The sequence below is a fragment of the Callithrix jacchus genome, chromosome 2, assembly GCF_049354715.1.
Source record: "Callithrix jacchus isolate 240 chromosome 2, calJac240_pri, whole genome shotgun sequence".
Taxonomy (NCBI): domain Eukaryota; kingdom Metazoa; phylum Chordata; class Mammalia; order Primates; family Cebidae; genus Callithrix; species Callithrix jacchus.
In genome coordinates, this window is record NC_133503.1 from 70,390,155 (window position 1) to 70,408,283 (window position 18,129).

The 18,129-nt window shown below is 44.0% G+C and overlaps 1 protein-coding gene across 1 annotated transcript in view; it reads left to right on the forward strand.

The window, feature by feature from the left end:
- Nucleotides 1-18,129, forward strand: part of COL23A1 (collagen type XXIII alpha 1 chain) — a 360,915-nt gene that overhangs the window by 167,527 nt on the left and 175,259 nt on the right. The window lies entirely within an intron of this gene.

The following is an 18,129-nucleotide window of genomic DNA, read 5'->3' on the forward strand; positions in this document are numbered from 1 at the left end:
CAGAAACCTGGCTCTCCTTTCACCCCAATCCACCTCATTCCCCGTTGTTACCCCCCTACCTCCTCCCACAGCCCCGCTCTCACCTGCGCCTCCACACACCTTCACCTAGGTGGGCTCCATGGTCTTGCTTTGCCTTCAAGCAGGGTTGTGGGTTGTGGTTGCCTTAGCTGGGTTGGGTTTCTTAGAAGCAGCCTCAGGGACTACTTGCTTTCCTGGTTGTCTTTTTTTGGGGGGACAGAGTCTTACTCTGTCACTCATGCTAGAGTACACTGGCGCCATTTTGGCTCACTGCAACCTCTGCCTTCCAGGTTCAAGTGATTCTCCTGCCTCAACCGCCCGAGTAGCTGGGATTACAGGCATGCGCCACTATGCCTGGCTAATTTTTGTATTTTTAGTAGAGACAGGGTTTCACCATGTTGACCAGGCTGGTCTCGGACTCCTGACCTCAGGTGATCTGCCCACCTCGGCCTCCCAAAGTGCTGGAATTACAGGCTTGAGCCACCCCACCTGGCCCTGGTTTCCTTTTTTTAATGCAGACATTTACCTGCCTTTGGGGGAAGTGGAAAATGGGAGGAAAGCAAGTCTTTTTTTTTTTTTTTTTTTTTAAGAATATTTGTAGTTAATGCCAGAGCCACAGCACTCTCCCAGAACCTCTGCTAGGTGGTAGTGGTGACTTAGGTACATACAATTCCTGCCCTCAGAGAGCTTGCAGTCAAGTAGACAAATCGACTGCCAGCAAGTGGTAGATGCTCTACGGCACTGCTGTTACTATGGGAATGACAAAATCACCTGATCCTGATACTGGCCCAGCACACGGCAGAGTTGTTTCCCCACATGAGATCAACAGAGGAGAGTGTGACAGCAGAGAACCAGGGTCCCCCTTCTGGGCAGCCACTCTGTAAAGCTGGGAGTTATCTCATGATTTTGTGTATCCAGACACTGGGTAGACTAAAGAGGAAACGGACAACCACCTACCTCCCTGATAGAACAATAATACGAAGCTTGTACAACTATATTGCACTTCCCCTAAGCTTCAGGCCTTCCCAACTTTTTAATAAATGCTATTTCCTTTGTCTGGAACCCTCTGCTAACCTTGTCCAATTCCCCATCCTCACATAGGCTAATGAGACCTTCCCAGTTACCCCAAGCTAAGAGCAATCACACAAGAGAGAAGTTTCAGATGAGATGAGAAGTTCCATCTCATCTGGATCTTGTAACTTCCATCACTCTTCATTATAATTCCTTGATCTGCTGTCTGTCTTTCCCACTGAACTAAAGTTTAATGAGATCAGAGACCATGTCTTACTAACTCCACAATTCTCAGTGCCTGGCACAATTCCAAGGACTTAAGTAGAATAAATGGGAAAGAACCTTGAGGATAATTGAATATGTGATGTAAGAAAAGCTTTCTCTACTGGAGAAAGTTCTGAGTCTGTCTATCAAAGGACTTGCTGAATTCAAGGTGAATTGAAAAACTCCATCTAGATTTCATGTGACAAGTTATTTTAATTTAAAGGGTAAAAAATCTATACATTCTATAAGCATTCGGGAAGGGATCTACCATAAGCAGTCATGTGACCAATATCTGCAAATTATTCAAAAGCAAAATAGCCTCAAATTTCTCCATCGTTCTAAGCATCAGAAGAGAGTGGAACTGTACCTACAGAATCTGTTTCGTTTCGTTTCTAAGATGGGTCTTGCTTTGTTTCCAGGCTGCAGTGCTATGAATACACAGTCATAGGTCACTGTAACTTTGAACTTTTGGGCTAAAGTGATTCTCCCACCTCAGCCTCCCAAGTAGCTGAAACTACAGGCACACACCATTATGCCCAGCTGGGTTTTTGTTTGTTTGTTTGTTTGTTTCCTGTACAGATGGGTCTTGCTATGTTGCCCAGGCTCAGAATTGGAATAGAGAAATTTGTACTCAGGAATTCCATATGTGGCTGTGCTGTCATTCTTGGGTGAAGACTGGAAGCAACATTTCCAGATGATACACAGTGTCTCAGCCTCCATATTACTTAGCATTTCTAAGAAAGCTGCTTAGCATGTATAATCAATGAAGGAAAAAAGGAATCAAAATCAGAATCCAGAGAGGAAAAGCTATGTGAGCACCAAAATCAATGAAATATATTGAGACCCAGGAAATAATTTAAAATCATAATCACAAAATCGAATACAGAAATCCAAAAATTATTTTTTAAAAAAAGAGTAAAATGTCAAAAGTGGCATATCACTCGTGATGTGTGCACTTTTATGTATATTACACTTCACCAAAAATAAAGAACTGTGCAAAAATATGATCTCTGTAATCCCAGATTACATTAATAAAGACTCGGAAATTAAAGAAGGGGTAGGGAAGTAAAGAAAGATATACAGAATTCCAGAATCGTTGTATGTAGAGCAGACTTTAGAAGTTATTTTCTTCTTGACTGAGTATTGGAGGACTATAAATTTGTTTCTATTAAAGGTAAAAAGGTAGACGGTATAGAAAAATTTAAAATGAAAATAGATTTTCTTTCCCTTCCTTTATCTCCAGTTCTTTTTCAGGAAAGTAGCCACAATAAACAGATTATTTATATCCTTTCAGAAAAAAAATGTATCCATACTTCCACAGATTCATGCAAACGAGGTCACACAATTCATACCTTACTTTTTCGAAGAATACTATATCATAGAGATCATATTGTCACATGCAGATCTTTCTCATTCTTTTTAGAAATAGTATTCCATTGTATGAATATACCATGATTTATTTCAACCACTTCTCAACTGATGGATACTGAAGCTGTTTCCATTTTTACCATTATATACAATGTTACAATTATGCATACATTCATGAGTGTGTTCATAAGGAAAAAATTCTGCCAATGGACTTGCCTAGTCAAAGATGAAATATTTCCTTTCAATTGTTGGTAGTTTAGCCGCATTGCCCTTAAAATGATACCAACTTACTCTCAGTAATATTACACAGAAGTTTCTGTTTCCACACCTCTTCCTCAGCACAGGGGATTGTTGAAACTTTGTTCTACCAATGCTATAGGCAAAAACAGTATCTTGCTTGGATTTTAATGACATTAATCATGTATGAGGTTGAATATTTTATTGAGGTGAAATTTATATAGCACAAAATTAACCCTTTTAAAGTGTACAACTCAGTGGCATTTAATAAATTCACAATGTGTGACCACCACCTTTAGCTACGGAACACTTAGATCACTGCCAAAGAACCCATAGCCACTGAGCAGTCATTCCCTGTTTCCCCCTCCTCCCAACTCCTGGCAACCACCATTCTGCTTTCTGTCTCTATGGCTTTATATGTTCTGTGTATTTCATGTAAATCATACATGAATTTTGTGTCTGGATTACTTTAGTTAGCATATTTTTTGCAGTTCATCCACATTGTAATATGTATCAGTACTTCATTTCCTTTCATGCATAAATAATGTTTCATTCTGTGTGTGTACCACAGTTTACTTACCTGTTCCTCTTTTGATGGTTGTTTTCACTTTAGGCTATTGTGAATAGGGCTGTTATAAACATACATCTATGTATTTCTTTGAGTTCCTGTTTTCAGTTCTTTGGGGTATATAACTGGGAGGGCATTTGCTGGGTCATATGGTAATTCTCTGTTTAAGATTTTGAGGAACCACCAAACATTTTCACAGGAGCTGAATAATTTTACATTCCCACCAGCAGTGTACAAAGGTTCCAGTTTTTCCACATCCTTGTCAACACTCGTTATTTTCTGGATTGTTATTGTCATTGGTATAACCTTCCTAGTGAGTGTGAAGTGGTTTTGATTTGCATGTTGCATGATTAATAATGTTGAGCATCTTTTCATATCCTTGTTGGCTGTTTATTTATCTTCCTCAGAGAAATGACTATTCAGGTCCTTGGCTTATTTTTGAATAGGGTTGTTTGTATTTTTATTGTTGAGTTGTAAGAGGGTTTTTTTTTTAATTTGATATTTATTCTAGATATATTCTGAATTACTATTAGTATTGTCAGATATATGATTTGAAAATGTATTCTTGGATTCTGTATGTTGTAATATTACTTTTTTGATAATGTCCTTTAATACATGAAAGTTTTGATGAAACTACTTCATTTTGATGAATTATTTCCTTTTGTTGCATGTATTTTGGGTGTCATAGCTAAGAATCCATTTCTAAGTCTAGCGTCATGAAGATTTATCCCTGTGTTTTCTTTTAAGAATTTCTCTCCATCTTTCAGGGTCTTCTTCATACGCATATGTAACATTCAGGGGTTTTAGCTGTATTCAGCAAGAAAAGTAGGGAAAGTATATCTACTCTATCTTTCTGCCAAGTTGTTTTAATTATAGTAGCTTTAATTCTTAATCTGACTTGTCTTCACACATTACACTAATTTTTCAAAATTATCGAAGCTATTGTATGTGTTTTCTCCAGGTGAAGCACAGTGTTATTTTACGTTTTCAAATAGTGTAGATACGGTTATTGGTATCATCAATTTTGGAGATTAAGAAACATGAGCACTTTTTCAATGCTGAACAAGTCTCTACTTCTCCAAGAACTAGGACGTCTTCTAATGTGCTTGCCTTCTAAGTATTCCTCAGAGAGTGATTTTAAGTTTTCTTCATATACATCTTTTGATTTTTTTTTTTTTTTGAGACGGAATCTTGCTCTGTCGCCAGGCTGGAGTGCAGTGGCGCAATCTCGGCTCACTGCAACCTCCGCCTCCTGGGTTCAAGCGATTCTTCCACTTCAGCCTCCCCAGTAGCTGGGACCACAGGCACGTGCCACCAAGCCCAGCTAATTTTTGTACTTTTACTAGAGACAGGGTTTCACCATGTTGGCCAGGATGGTCTCGATCTCTTCACCTTGTGATCTGACCATTTTGGCCTCCCAAAGTGCTGGGATTACAGCGTGAGCCACTGCACCCAGCCCACCGTTTGATTTCTTATTGAATTTACTCTTAGGTTCTTTGATCTTGTTCTTTTAGTTATTAAAAATGGGACACTTCTCCACTGTACCTTCTAACTGGTTATTTATTGTACAAGGGAATGCCATTTTTTTTTAAGATGGAATCTCACTCTGTCTCCCAGGCTGGGGTGCAATGGTGCGATCTCAGCTCACTGCAACCTCTGCTTCCTGGATTCAAGCGATTCTCCTGCCTCAGCTTCCCAAGTAGCTGAGGACTACATTCATGTGCCACCATGCCTGGCTAATTTTTGTATTTTTAGTAGAGACAAGGTTTCACTGTGTTGCCCAGGCTGGTCTCTAACTCCTGAAACTCAAGTGATCCACCCACCTCGACCTCCCAAAGTGCTGGGATTACAGGCGTGAGCCACTGTGCCCAGCCTAGTTTTTGAAATATTAAATTTTTATCTATTCTCTTTACCGTATTCTTCCATTACTCCTAGTGGTTTTTAGTTTGTTCTCATGGATTTAGGGTATCAAATCATACAATATGTAAGAAATTGTATTTTTCATCCTCTTTCTTTCCTTTCTCTTGGCCTTCTGGAGAACTGTTCAGTAGTGGTGGTCATGGTGCATCCTCATCTTGTTCCTGACTTTAATGAGGATCCTCTCAGTGTTTCAACAGTGGGTGCAAGTGCATGTCAGGTTCGTGTATGTGATACTTTTTTTAATAGCACAAGGACAAAGAGTCAGCTCTTTCAATTCTCCCTCTTATCACAATGTAGTAAATGAGGCATTAATAACAAAAGTGTTTAAACATACAAAAACCTTGCCATCTGGAGATTCACCAACACTCTCCTAAAACTATTGAGTCAGAAAGAAAATGCAAAAATTGAATCATAGTTTGTTTAAAGAAAAATTTAAACAAGGACAGAGCTGTATTAATCAGAAGTCTTGAGACATGTGACAACTTAAACTAGCTTAAGCAAAAGAGAATTTGTTGACTCACAAAACCAAGGCAGAAACATCAGGGTGGAGGTGGCCTCAGAGTAGGGCCATGATTTTTCCATCACTCCACAGAGCGAACACAGGACCAGACGCTCTGTGGGCATGCAAGCCCATCTGGCCCTTGGGCTGCCAGCATTTGTGGCCTGTGGTGCTGATGGGGGAGATGGAGACGGGCTCCAAGAGGGTTACCTGGCCAAGTCTGGGGAGGGACCATGGCAGCAGAGGCACCTGGTATGGGGATGCCATTGGTTACGTGTTATCAACAACAGCAAAAACACCAGTGTTCGTAGATGACTTCCTTTTCTATTAGAAGTCAAAGCAAAATCAAGGTTAGCTGCATAGTGAGCTTGTTCTCGTCCTGGTGTGCTGGTCTAGGTGTGTCTTCCTGACTGGGAGAGGGAGCAACAGAGGGACAGGGAGAGTTACAGCTGGTACACCCCAAGGAATGCCAAGAGGTGTGGGCCCAGGTGCCTCTGCATCTCTGAGGGATGGAGGAGATGAGGGGTCTGATTATCTTCGGTCTTTGTGCCCCTTGCAGAACCGCTGGCCTCTGGCCAGCAGCATAGATTTATTGAGTGACTACTGTGTGCGGTGGGATCAAGGCCCCAGGGACCAATGGAGGTGCTGGGCCAGGAAAGCCCCTCCCTCACCCTACACTTTCACCCTAAGGAATTAGCTGTATTTCCCTAAATGTTTCATGTTATTTCACGCCTTGTGCCTTTGTCTGTGTTGTTCTTTTTGCCTGGAGTGCCCTTTTCTTCCTGACAAACTCCTCAAAGGACACAGCTCAAGTATCTCCTCCTGTGTGAAGTGTGACCTGCCCAGCAGCACTGATTTCTCCCTCCTAGTGTTGCTGAAAACCTGGTGCCTGCCTCTCCTCACTGCATCCACACCTGTGTCTTCTACTGGACTGTGGTCCTTCATTGCTAAATGAATGAATGATGGTGGCAGTGATCATGATTGAGCCCATTGCTAAAGTGTGGCCACTCCTTGTGAAGGGCATGGTACCCCACAGGGGATCTGAAGAGAGAACCCCGTCACTGGAGGCAGACACTGCCTGCACACAGTAGGCGCTCTATGAATGGCTGCTGTGTCTTCCAGTTCTGACTGTTTACTACGTGGATGAAGACACTGTGTATGCAGGGCCATGGGGAGGCACGGGGTGCAGGAGACCCCATCTGCCTCTGTCTTCCTTGCCTCTCTGTTCCCAGGAACCTCACCAAAGGCCAGAAAAGATCTTTTGAACTTCTCTGTAGAAAAATCCCTCATTCTTTCAAGGCTTTCATTATGAGGAACTGTGCAAGCCTGTGGTTCCGAGGCCATGGTGGGGGCCTCCCACATCTCCCCTTCTGGGCCGCCCCAAAAGGCTTGCAGGCGCCTTCAGATCCATGGGTGTTTGCACAAAAGCATTTGTTCTTTTCTTTCCTTTGGCTTCACACTATCTTTCTTGGAAAGCGTTGCAGATGTTGGGCACAGTTGGTGCACAGGGAAGTGGCTGCAAACAGTGGTGACACATTTATGAGGTATCTCGGCCAGGAATTACAAGGACCACTTGGGGCTCTGAAAGGTACCTGAAGGTCTTGGCCTTTATTTCATGCTGAGGCCTTTTGCTTGCAAGTGACGTTGCACGTTGTGAGCCCTGGCATATGGTGGAGGCTGGGATTCAGGACAGGTGGGCAGGCACCAGGGCCTCTGTGCCTTACAGGCTGAGTAGATAACATGGATGAAATGGGAAAAATAACCCCACCTCCAAGAGGCTATTGCAGTGATGGAGATAATGCATTTGAAACTCTCCCAGGAGAGGAAGGGCAAGTAGCATTTCTTAGTGCCATATTGAGGGAGGCATGAGGTGTGTTGGATCCAGAACTCCTGAGTCAGGTCTGGCTCAGCCATTACCAGGTCGGTGACCTTGGGCAGGTTATTTCTCCAACGTGTCTATGTCTTGTTCTCAGTAAACTGGGGCTAATGTAAGGATTACATGAGATAAAATGTTATAATCTGTACATATCACATCTGGCATGCAGTAACAGTTTGATATGTGTCTGACTTGTAGATTTCAGTAAATGGTATTTTCATCCATTCACTCACTTTTTTGTGTGCGCTCAGAATTCATGGAACGTTTCTTTTTATTTGGATTTTTAATTCTATTTCTGCATTTTTCAAATTGATACTTAATAAACGTATATATTTGGGGAAAACATGATATTTTGATACATTCATATAATGTGTAAAGATCAAATCAGGGTATTTCATTACCTTAAATATATATGTTTTTTTCTTTCTTTTTTTAAGAGACAGGATCTCGCTATGTTGCCCAGGCTGTATTTGAACTCCTGGGCTCAAGCGATCCTTCTTTCTCATCCTCCCAAGTAGCTGGGACTACAGGCATGTAACACTACACAGAGCCAATTGCCTTAAATGTTTATCTTTTCTTTTTGCTAGAATTATTCTTGTTTAGCTATTTTGAATTATTCTTGTTTAGCTATTTTTGAATTATTCTTGTTTAGCTATTTTGAAATGTACAATCAGCTATTGTTAACTACAGTCACCCTACTAATCTATCAAATACTGGGTCTTATTTCTTCTATTCGTGTCCGTTAATCAACCTCTCTTCAACCCACTCCTGCTTCCCAGACTCTGGGAACTAGTCCATTCTCTGTCTTCATGAGATCTACTTTTTTGGCTCCAAATATGTTTTTCTGTTTCTCTGTTTGTTTTTAGAGATAGAGTCTCACCACATTGCCCAGGCTGGCCTCCAACTGCCTGCCTCAAGCAGTTCTCCCACCTCAGCCTCCCTAGGATCTAGGACTACAAATGTGAGCCACCATGCCCAGCCAGTTCACTCATTCACTCACTTCCTATCTCTATCATTATTCTATTATTGAGATCTGACAACTAATGAATACATTATGGGTTAAAGAAAAAGACAAAGGCAATTAGCAGTACCAAGTGTTGTCAATATTGCAGAGCAACTAGAACTCATACACCGCTGGGGAATGTCAAATGGCATAGGCACTTTGGAAAACAGCTGGGCAGTGTCTTATAAAGTTAAACATCTACTTCTATGACTCTGCAATTTACCTGAAAGAAAGCTATGCTCACACAAAAACCTGTAAGCAAATGTTTATAGCAGTATTATTCATAATTGCTCAAACTGGAAATAACCCAAATGTCCCTCAAATGGAGAATGGGTAAAGAAACTGTGGTACATATATGCAGTGGAATACTATGCAGCAATAAACAGGAACAGACTGTTGACACACATGATATGGGTGGATCTCAAATGCACCAAGACAAGATAAAGAAGCCAGAGTCGAAAATAAAAATCATGCTACATGCTTTATGTTTCATTTCTATGACATTCTTAAGAGGGAAAACTACAGGGATGATCACTGAAAGCAGGGACTCAAACAGATGCTTGTACCCCAGGGTTCATAGTGGCACTATCCACAATAGCCAGAGGATACAAATGACCCAGGGTCCATCCGTGGATGAGTGGATAAACCAACTGCGATCTATCCATGTGGTGGAATATGGCTCAGCCTTAAAAAGGAAGGGAATGCTGCCAAATGTTACAAATTGACTACCCTTGAGGTCATTATGCTAAGTGAAATAAGCCAGACCCAAAAGCAGTTGGATGATATTGCTTGGTTTCACTAATGTGAGGTACCTAGAATAGATAAATTCAGAGAGACAGAAAGTAGAGTGCAGGTTACCAGGCACTGGGGGAAATGGGAAACGGAGAGTTCGTGTTTCGTGGGTGCAGAGTTTCTGCTGGGGATGATTTAAAAGTTCTGGAGATGGCTGGGCATGGTGGCTCACGCCTGTAATCCCAGCATTTTAGGAGGCTGAGGTGAGTGGATCACCTGAGGTCAGGAGCTCAAGACCAACCTGGCTAATATGGTGAAACCCCGTCTCTACTAAAAATACAAAAATTAGCTGGGTATGGTGGTGTATACTTATAATCCCAGGTACTTGGGAGGCTGAGGCAGGAGGATCACTTGAACCCAGGAGGTAGAGGTTGCAGTGAGCCGAGATCATGCCATTGTACTCCAGCCTGGGTGTCAGAACCAGACTCAATCTCAGGAAAAAAAAAAAAATTTCTGGAGATGGGCAGGTGGTGATGGTTGCACACCGCTATGGATATACTTAATGTCATTGAATTGTACACTTAAAAAGGGTCAAAATGCTAATTTTTATGTTATGTTTATCTTAGCACAATTTTTTGAAAACTACAGGAACAGAGAACAGATCAGTGACTGCCAGGGTTAAGGGTGAGGGGAGCGGAGGACGAGGGAGTCTTGGGGCTGATGGCGCTGTTGTGTGTCTCAATTGTCAAAACACAGAGAACTGCACCAAAAAGAATGCATTTTATTCCAAGTAAATTTAAAAATAAAAGTTTAAAAGATAGAGTGTCCCAGTTGGGCTCTGACTGTCCTTGCTGGTTCATTCATTTAGCCAACAAATATTGATCTACGCCACTGCACCCAGGACAGCACCAGGAGCCCTGTCCCCAGGCCCCTAGGATGGACGTGGGTGGATCCCAAGACAGATGACCCGAAGGGAATGAGAACCATGAGCCATCATCGTTATAGCTGAGAAAAAAATCACGTCAGTACATTTTTCCCTGGAGACCCAAGTCTGAAGCCTGGCGGCTCTGGATACTTTAGCATCTCCTCGAGTGAGGTTTTAGTTGGGAATGTTTTCTCCCCTACCTTCTTTGGTCAGCCTCCTTTTGATGCTCTGTTTTTAAAAACCATCTTTGGTTTTGGTTCGCTTGCTTGCTTGCTTGCTTTGTTACCCTCCCCGCACCCCTTGTTTTAAACCTGGGTAAACAGCCCACGTTTGCTGAGCTTTTAGTGAGTCTCATCTACCTCCCCACTGCGCCCCCGCACCCGTGTAAAGGTGGGGGTCTCATGTTCAGCCTGCTGTCAGTTGCTCTATTCCATGTTCCCAGCAATCAGCTCAATAAGGTGGCTCAGTCGCAAACAAGAGAAACTGGCTTCAACAAAAAAGAGAGGATGTTGGCTCCCAAAACTTAAAAGTGTTGGACTGGACTTGCTTCAGGCATGGCTGGATCCAGCAGCTAGTGAGTGCTGGCAGGATCCTCTGTCTCTGTCTCTCTTTATCTTTTCCTCTCTCTCCCTCCCATAGCCCCTACCTTTGACTCCTGACTCTCCTCTGTGCTGGCTCACAGCTGCAGCTCCCCAACACGTGAGAGAGGGAGGGGCAGCAGAAGCCAGATCCTGGGGTTGCTGACCTCCTGATCAGAAACACCACACTCCATGTCAGTTGTGTCCTCTTCATGATTTTCCTTTGTGAGGAGCCATCTGACCAGGATGTATTTTGATGCCAGCATCCATGTGCATGACCTTGGACCAGGTGCCCCTTCCAGCGCCAGCAACTGAAGTCCACAAGCCCAGGGCCCTCTGCCTGTGCACAGGGACCCCGTGAGGGCACTGCTGTACACCATGACTGAGCAGCCATTCCAGTGAGTGACACAGAATGCAGTCTCTCCATCTGTGTGTTTACCAGCACTGGTGGGGCAACCCATCAGTGCCAGGCTGTCTGGGTGCTGGGATGTAAAGAAGAAAATGCTAAGACCTGCCCTGAGCACTCATGGCCTAATGAGAGACAGGTTAGCAAAAGATGTGCCTGGGGGATCCCTTCCCTATGAGAACAACATGGTCCTGAAAGAGGCCTTTTCATTTCCTAAATAGTGAACATTTACCATGGGACTCAATCTTGAGAGAGAAATCCAAAAATTGTAAAAATGAATTAATGTTACATTTAACAATATTTAAGCTATAACTCTGGGAGAAGTGTTTTTGGGGGCAAGATGGAGTCTCATTCTGTCACCCAAACTGGAGTGCAGTGGCTCAATCTCAGCTCACTGCAGCCTCCACCTCCCGGGTTCAAGCAATCCTCCCACCTTAGCCTCCCGAGTAGCTGTGTCTGTAGGCACGTGCCACCATGCCGGGCTAATTTTTATATTTTTAGTAGAGACAGGGTTTGGCGTTGTTGCCCAGGCTGGTCTTAAACTTCTGACCCCAAGTGATCCGCCTGCCTCAGCCTCTCAAAGTGCCAGGGTTACAGGCATGAGTCATCGTGCCCAGCTGAGAATATTTTTAAAGGATTAAAAAAAAGAACCATTTTTTTTCTCTTTGGAGGTATTTTATGAATAAACGTGAAAGCACATGAAGTCTGTTCACATTTGAACGTCACAGCATGTTGATAAAGGGAGTTTTTGTGCACAAATATTCAAGGGCTCCGTCACTTTTCCCCTAAGGCTTTACTGATCTTTTTTACCCAAATTACTCTCTTTTCATGTGGCCAACATGTCCTTATGATCTTCGGTTTAAGTAGGTTCACTCTGCCAAGACCCAGCCCCATTTGTTGATGTCTTGGCATCAGATCCAAGCAGTGCTCTAGCATCACTCACATCAACTTCATGAAATTCTACAACTTTTTACAAGACCTGCAGTTTCACTTGCTGAAGATTTGCATCACATTATTACAGGCACAAATAACCTCCTCAAACAGCAGGTGCATTTATAGCATGTAACGGTTATCCAGGCGCTGCCTAACCAAGACAGCAGCATGAGTGGGGACGAATGTCCATGAACAGGCAGGTGTGTCCAGGGGGACTGACGTTCGAAGGGGGCGGTTTAGTTGTGATTTCTGTGCCCTGATGACATTGGCTTCTTTGTGAAGCCTCAGATACTGAATCCTTGCTGTACTTTAAGTTTTCTCCCTGAAACATAAATCTGATCCGTTGCAGCCATGGGTCCTTAAATCCTGCCCCGCCTCACCCCTCTGCGAGGGCCCTGCCGGAGCACCTCCCTGCATCTTGCTAGCAGCATTCCTGCCATTTTGTTTTGCTTTGTTCCCCTCTCAGCTCTGCCCGGCGTATCCCAAGTGCTGAGTGGATGTTGGTGGCAACAGGAAGGAGTGAATTAATGACCAGGTGGTCTGACTCCAAGGTGATCCTGAGTAGGTTCTGCCAGCCTGGCCATGATGCCACTGATGCTCAGAGCAGGCCAAGTTCCAGGAAGCCTCCGCCTGTGCGACAGGTGGCCCCTCGGTGCCAGATCTTTGACATTTGTTCACTGGACACCAGGGAAGCCCCAGATGCTCAGCTGTTCTGCTCTTTGAAGTCCAGGCCAAACAGTCCCGGGCAAGAGCCCAGAGGGCCTGCCTGCCGGGGAGAGACTCTTGGAGGACAGCCGGGCCGGAACCACAGCCTGGACATTTGGAGCTGAGAGCAGAATGCTGCTTAGCATGACTTCAGCTCAACTAATTCCCTTCACCCTTTGCCCAAGATCCAGGGCCTTGTAACTCTAGCCCTGCTATGTCCCACGTGTGACCTTGGGGGAGTCATACCATCGCTCTGGGCCTCAGTTTCCCCATGTGTAGCAGATGGGAGCCAGACCATCAGCAGTCCCCTCTGTGTGTTAGGATGGACACAGGAACCAGAGAGCTGAGCTTGTAGCCAAATGCTAGTTGAGGATGACTTTTTGTTTACCCAAAAATGTGAACCTCCAAGCCACATGGTTCAGCCCTCAATACCGTGTTGAGGCCAGAACATCCTGGCTTTAGAAATTAGTTATTTCTGGGAGCAGGAAAAGTACCCGGTGCTGTCAATACAGTTGTCTTACTTGGAGATTTTCGGGGACGGAGCTGAGAAAGGGCTGGCGGGGTGGGGCCGCAGACTTTAGGCAGCCTAGCAGGTGTTCTCCAGCTGTGAGTGGCGCCAAATTGAGGGCTCAGGGTTGACTCACTCAGTGTGTGACAGGCACCGTTCTATGCCAACCTCTGGGCTGAGCATCAGGGAATGGGGTTAACCTGTGCAGGACCTGCCCTCAGGAGGCTCCAGGCCTGCAGGGCAGGACAGGTGCAGAGAGTGACCCTGTGCTCTGCCTGTGCCGGAGCCCTGGGCCTCCTCCTTGCCTGTCTTGCTGCTGCTTCCTCCCTCAAGCATCCCTTCCTCCTGCCCTCACAGGTCCTTCACTCCAGGTTTGCTAGTCTGAGCATCTACTGCCCTGGGACCACGGGATTATGTCCCATCCTTCTGTCAGGGCACCTGGTGGGTGGGAGAGGTGGGTCCTCCCCATTCTTTGGCACCCTTAGAATGTTGGTTGAAAAGAGAGAAGAGAGCCGGCTCATGCCTGTAACCCAACACTTTGGGAGGCTGAGGTGGGTGGATCACCTGAGGTCAGGAGTTCAAGACCAGCCTGACCAACATGGAGAAACCCTGTCTTTACTAAAAATGTTAAAAAATTAGCTAGGCGTGGTGGCACATGCCTGTAATCCCAGCTACTTGGGAGGCTATGGCAGGATAAGTGGTTGAACCTGGGAGGGAGTGGTTGCGGGAAGCTGAGATCGAGCCATTGTACTCCAGCCCGGGCAACAAGAACAAAACCCCATTATTTAAAAACAAAGAAACAACAAAAAAAAACCAGAAAGCCAGAGAAGAGGCCAAGCTCAGTAGCTCACACCTGTAATCCCAGCACTTTGGGAGGCCAAAGCAGGTGGATTATTTGAGGTCAGGAGTTCGAGACCATCTGGACAACGTGGTAAAACCCCATCTCTACAAAAATTTTAAAAATTAGCCAGATGTGGTGGTGCACACCTGTAGTCCCAGCTACTCAGGAGGCTGAGGCAGAAAAATCGCTTGAGCTGGGAGGTGGAGGTTGCTGTGAGCAGAGATTGTGCCACTGCACTCAAGACTGGGTGACAGAGCAAGACCCTGTCTTGGAAAAAAAAAAAAGAGGGAATAGAGTCTTGATTGATGATCTGTACCAATTTACTTCCGCATGCATTTGAGCCGGTCCCACATGATTGAATGGTGCCAGGGGAATTTTTTTATTGTGGTAAAACATACCATAAAATGTACCATCCTAACCATTTGTAAGTGTACAGTTCAGTGGTATTAAGTATATTCACATGGTCGTGCAACCATCACCGAAACTGTTTTCATCTTGCAAAACTAAAACTCTGCACCCATTAAGCCGTAACTCCCCATTCCTCCTCCCCACAGCCCTGGCACCCATCATTTACTTCCCTTCTTGATGATTTGGAGTACCCTGGGTGCCTCATGTGTATTGGCTTATGCAGCATTTGTCCTTCTGTGACTTCTTTGTTGTGGCTTCTTTCATTTAGCGTAATGTCTCAAGGTCCGTCCACGTTGCAGCACATGTCAGAATTTCCTTCCTTTTTAAGGCTGACAAAGATTCCGTTTAGGGCTGAATAATATTCCATGCCAGAGCCACCTTTCAAGCCAGATGTTTTACGCACAGGCAACAAATCGTTTACTTAGGCAGCAATACACGGTTGGGAATTTGAAGACCTGAGCTTGAGCTGCTTTTCTGCCAGGCACCCGCTGTGGATCCCTGGGCTCTTGTCCTGCCTGAGTCTCTCTGCACAATGCTGAGCAGATGGTTCTGAGCACCCAGTGAGGTAGGGTGTTCTGTACTGGTGAGGAATTGCACTAACAGTGGTATTGCTCTCAGACGCCTCCAAAGTGTTTCTCTTTAGTGCTGGCATACTCACTCTTAGGCCTTCTTTTTTTTTTTTTTTAATTGAAGATATTTATTAAATAAAAAGGTTACACTATGATTTTTATACACTGTTGAAACAATGACTTGTTTATTTAAAGCCAGCAGATGTAAAAAGTATGTTTGTGACTATCTTCACTTATACTCTAATTCAGATTTGCCAAAGTATTTGCTGTTTACTATTATGGGTAATAATCTTCTCTCACCTAGTTCTTTTAGAGCTACTAAAATCGAAATTTATTTTTACGGATAGAAGTACAGAATTTTGAGAAGAAACTAAATTTTAACCAAATTCCAAGGAAAAAGTGTCTGTACTTAGGCCTTCTTCCTCCTTTTCTCGCATGGCCACGTTGGGTCTGGTTCTTCCTGGGCCCCCCCCTTCTAATGTGGCATTTTCTATTGAATTATCAACCTTCAAGTAACAATGTGGCTATTGGTGGGAGGGGTCTCACTATTAAATTTGCAAGTGGTGAAAAGCCAAGCTGGCCATTGGGTAGCATGATACATTTGGGAGTTGAATTTAGGCTGAGGGTGGCAGCAAGGGCTGTTGTCCGCTAGCCACTGCCATTCTGAGCGGACTTCCTGAGGCCCCGTGTCTCAGTAAGAAGGCAGAGAATGCACAGTTTCTGTCCCTTTGTGCTTCTGCCTGGATACAATACTGCCTACGTCCTGACAATTAACCAGGGCGGTTCTGGAGATGGTGTGACCTTCTGTGCAGTCCTGTTTTGTTGTGAGGTTTTTGTGTTTCTGTTTGAAGATGTGTTCTGTAGATGGAAGTTTCTTTAACATTTTAGAGGAAAGATAGGAATGCAGTGGGTGCATGTTTGAAAGATATAAATGAGGTGAGTGTGCTCTGAGGACCCTCAGGGCAGATTGTGACGCCACGCCCAGGGCTGCGGGCTCAGCCATTCAGATTGCTTTTGCTTTATAACAGTCTTAAGATAATAATTCACTTACTATAAAGTTTACTCATGTAAAGTGCACAAGTCAGTGGTTTCTATTATACTCACAGAGTACTGCAACCAACACCACAATACGTTTTAGAACAATTCATCAACCCAAAAAAACACCCACGCCCATTACTAGGCACCCATCATTTCCCCTCAAGCTCCCTAGCCACCAGCAACCACGAATCTACTTTCTGTCTCTACAGATTTTCCTATTGCAAACATTTCATGTAAACAGGATCATATAATATGTGACTTTCTGTGTCTGGCTTCTTTCACTTAGCATAATGTTTTCAAGATTCGTGCATGTTCATCCATGTGTCAGTACTTCATTCCTTTTTATTCTCAAATAGTGTTTCACTGTATGAATATGCCACATTGTATTTATCCATTGATCAGCTGATGGACATTTGGTTATTTTGACTTTTGGGCCATTTTGAATAATGTTGTTGAGAACATCAGAGTTCATTTCTCTTAGGTAAATAGGAGCAGAATTTCTAGATCGTATGGCAGTTTGTGTGAAACCATTTGAGCACCTTCCAAACTGTCTTCCAAAGCTGCTGCACCGTTTTTTACATCCCCACCAGCCGTGGTTGAGGGTTCCAGTTTCCCCCATCCTCACCAACACTTTTTCTTGTCTGACTCTTTTATTCTGGCCATCCTAGTGGCAGGGAAGTGGCACTTTATTGTGGCTTTAATTTGCATTTCCCTGATGTCTAATGATGTTTCCTTTGTCTTCACATGTTTAGTAACTATTTATCTTCTTCTTCGGAGAAAGGTCTATTCACATCCTCTATTTGTCTTTTTATTGTTGAGTTGTTAAGAGTCTTTTTTGTATTATAGTTACTGGTCCCTTATTGGATACATCATTTGCAAATATTTTCTTCCATTTTGTGGCTTGTCTTTTCTCTTTACTGATAATATCTTTTAAAGCAGTGGTTCCTAATCTTTTGGGCACCAAGGACCAGTTTCATGGAAAAAAATTTTTCCACAGACAAGAGTGGGAGGATGATGGTTTTGGAGGCATTAGATTCTCATAGTGCACAACCTAGATCCCTCACATGCACAGTTCACAATAGGATTCATGCTCCTATGAGAATCTAATGCCACTGCCAATCTGACAGGAGATGGAGCTCAGGCATCAAAGCTCACTGGCCTGCCACTCACTTCCTGCTGTGGGGCCCACTTCCTACCAGGCCGTGGACCAGTCCACAGTCCAAGGATTGGGTCCCCCTGTTTTATGGCACAAAAGTTTTATTCGTTTTGATGAAGTCCAGTTTATCTGCTGCTTCTTTGGTGGTTTATGCTTTTGGTGTCATATCAACACACCACTGCCTAATCCAAGATCAGGAAGATTTACACCTCTGTTTTCTTATAAGAGTTTAATAGTTTTAAGTCTTACATGTACGTCTGATCCACTTTGAGTTAATTTATACATGGTGTGAAGTAGGGGTCCACTTTCATTCTTTTGCATGTGACTATTCAGTTGTGCCAGCACCATGTGTTGGAAAGACTGTTTTTCCCCATTGAATGGTCTTGGCACCCTTGTTGGAACAGACAGGTTTTAAGAACCTTATTGATTGCAGGACAGCAGCCTCCCTGACAGGTGCTTGGTAACCCAGATGCCCATAGACAGCATTGGGAGGCCTCGCAGGGGTCTTTATTATGCTGTCTCTGCCCTTCACTGTCCTGTGCACTTTGGGGTGAGGACATGAGGGG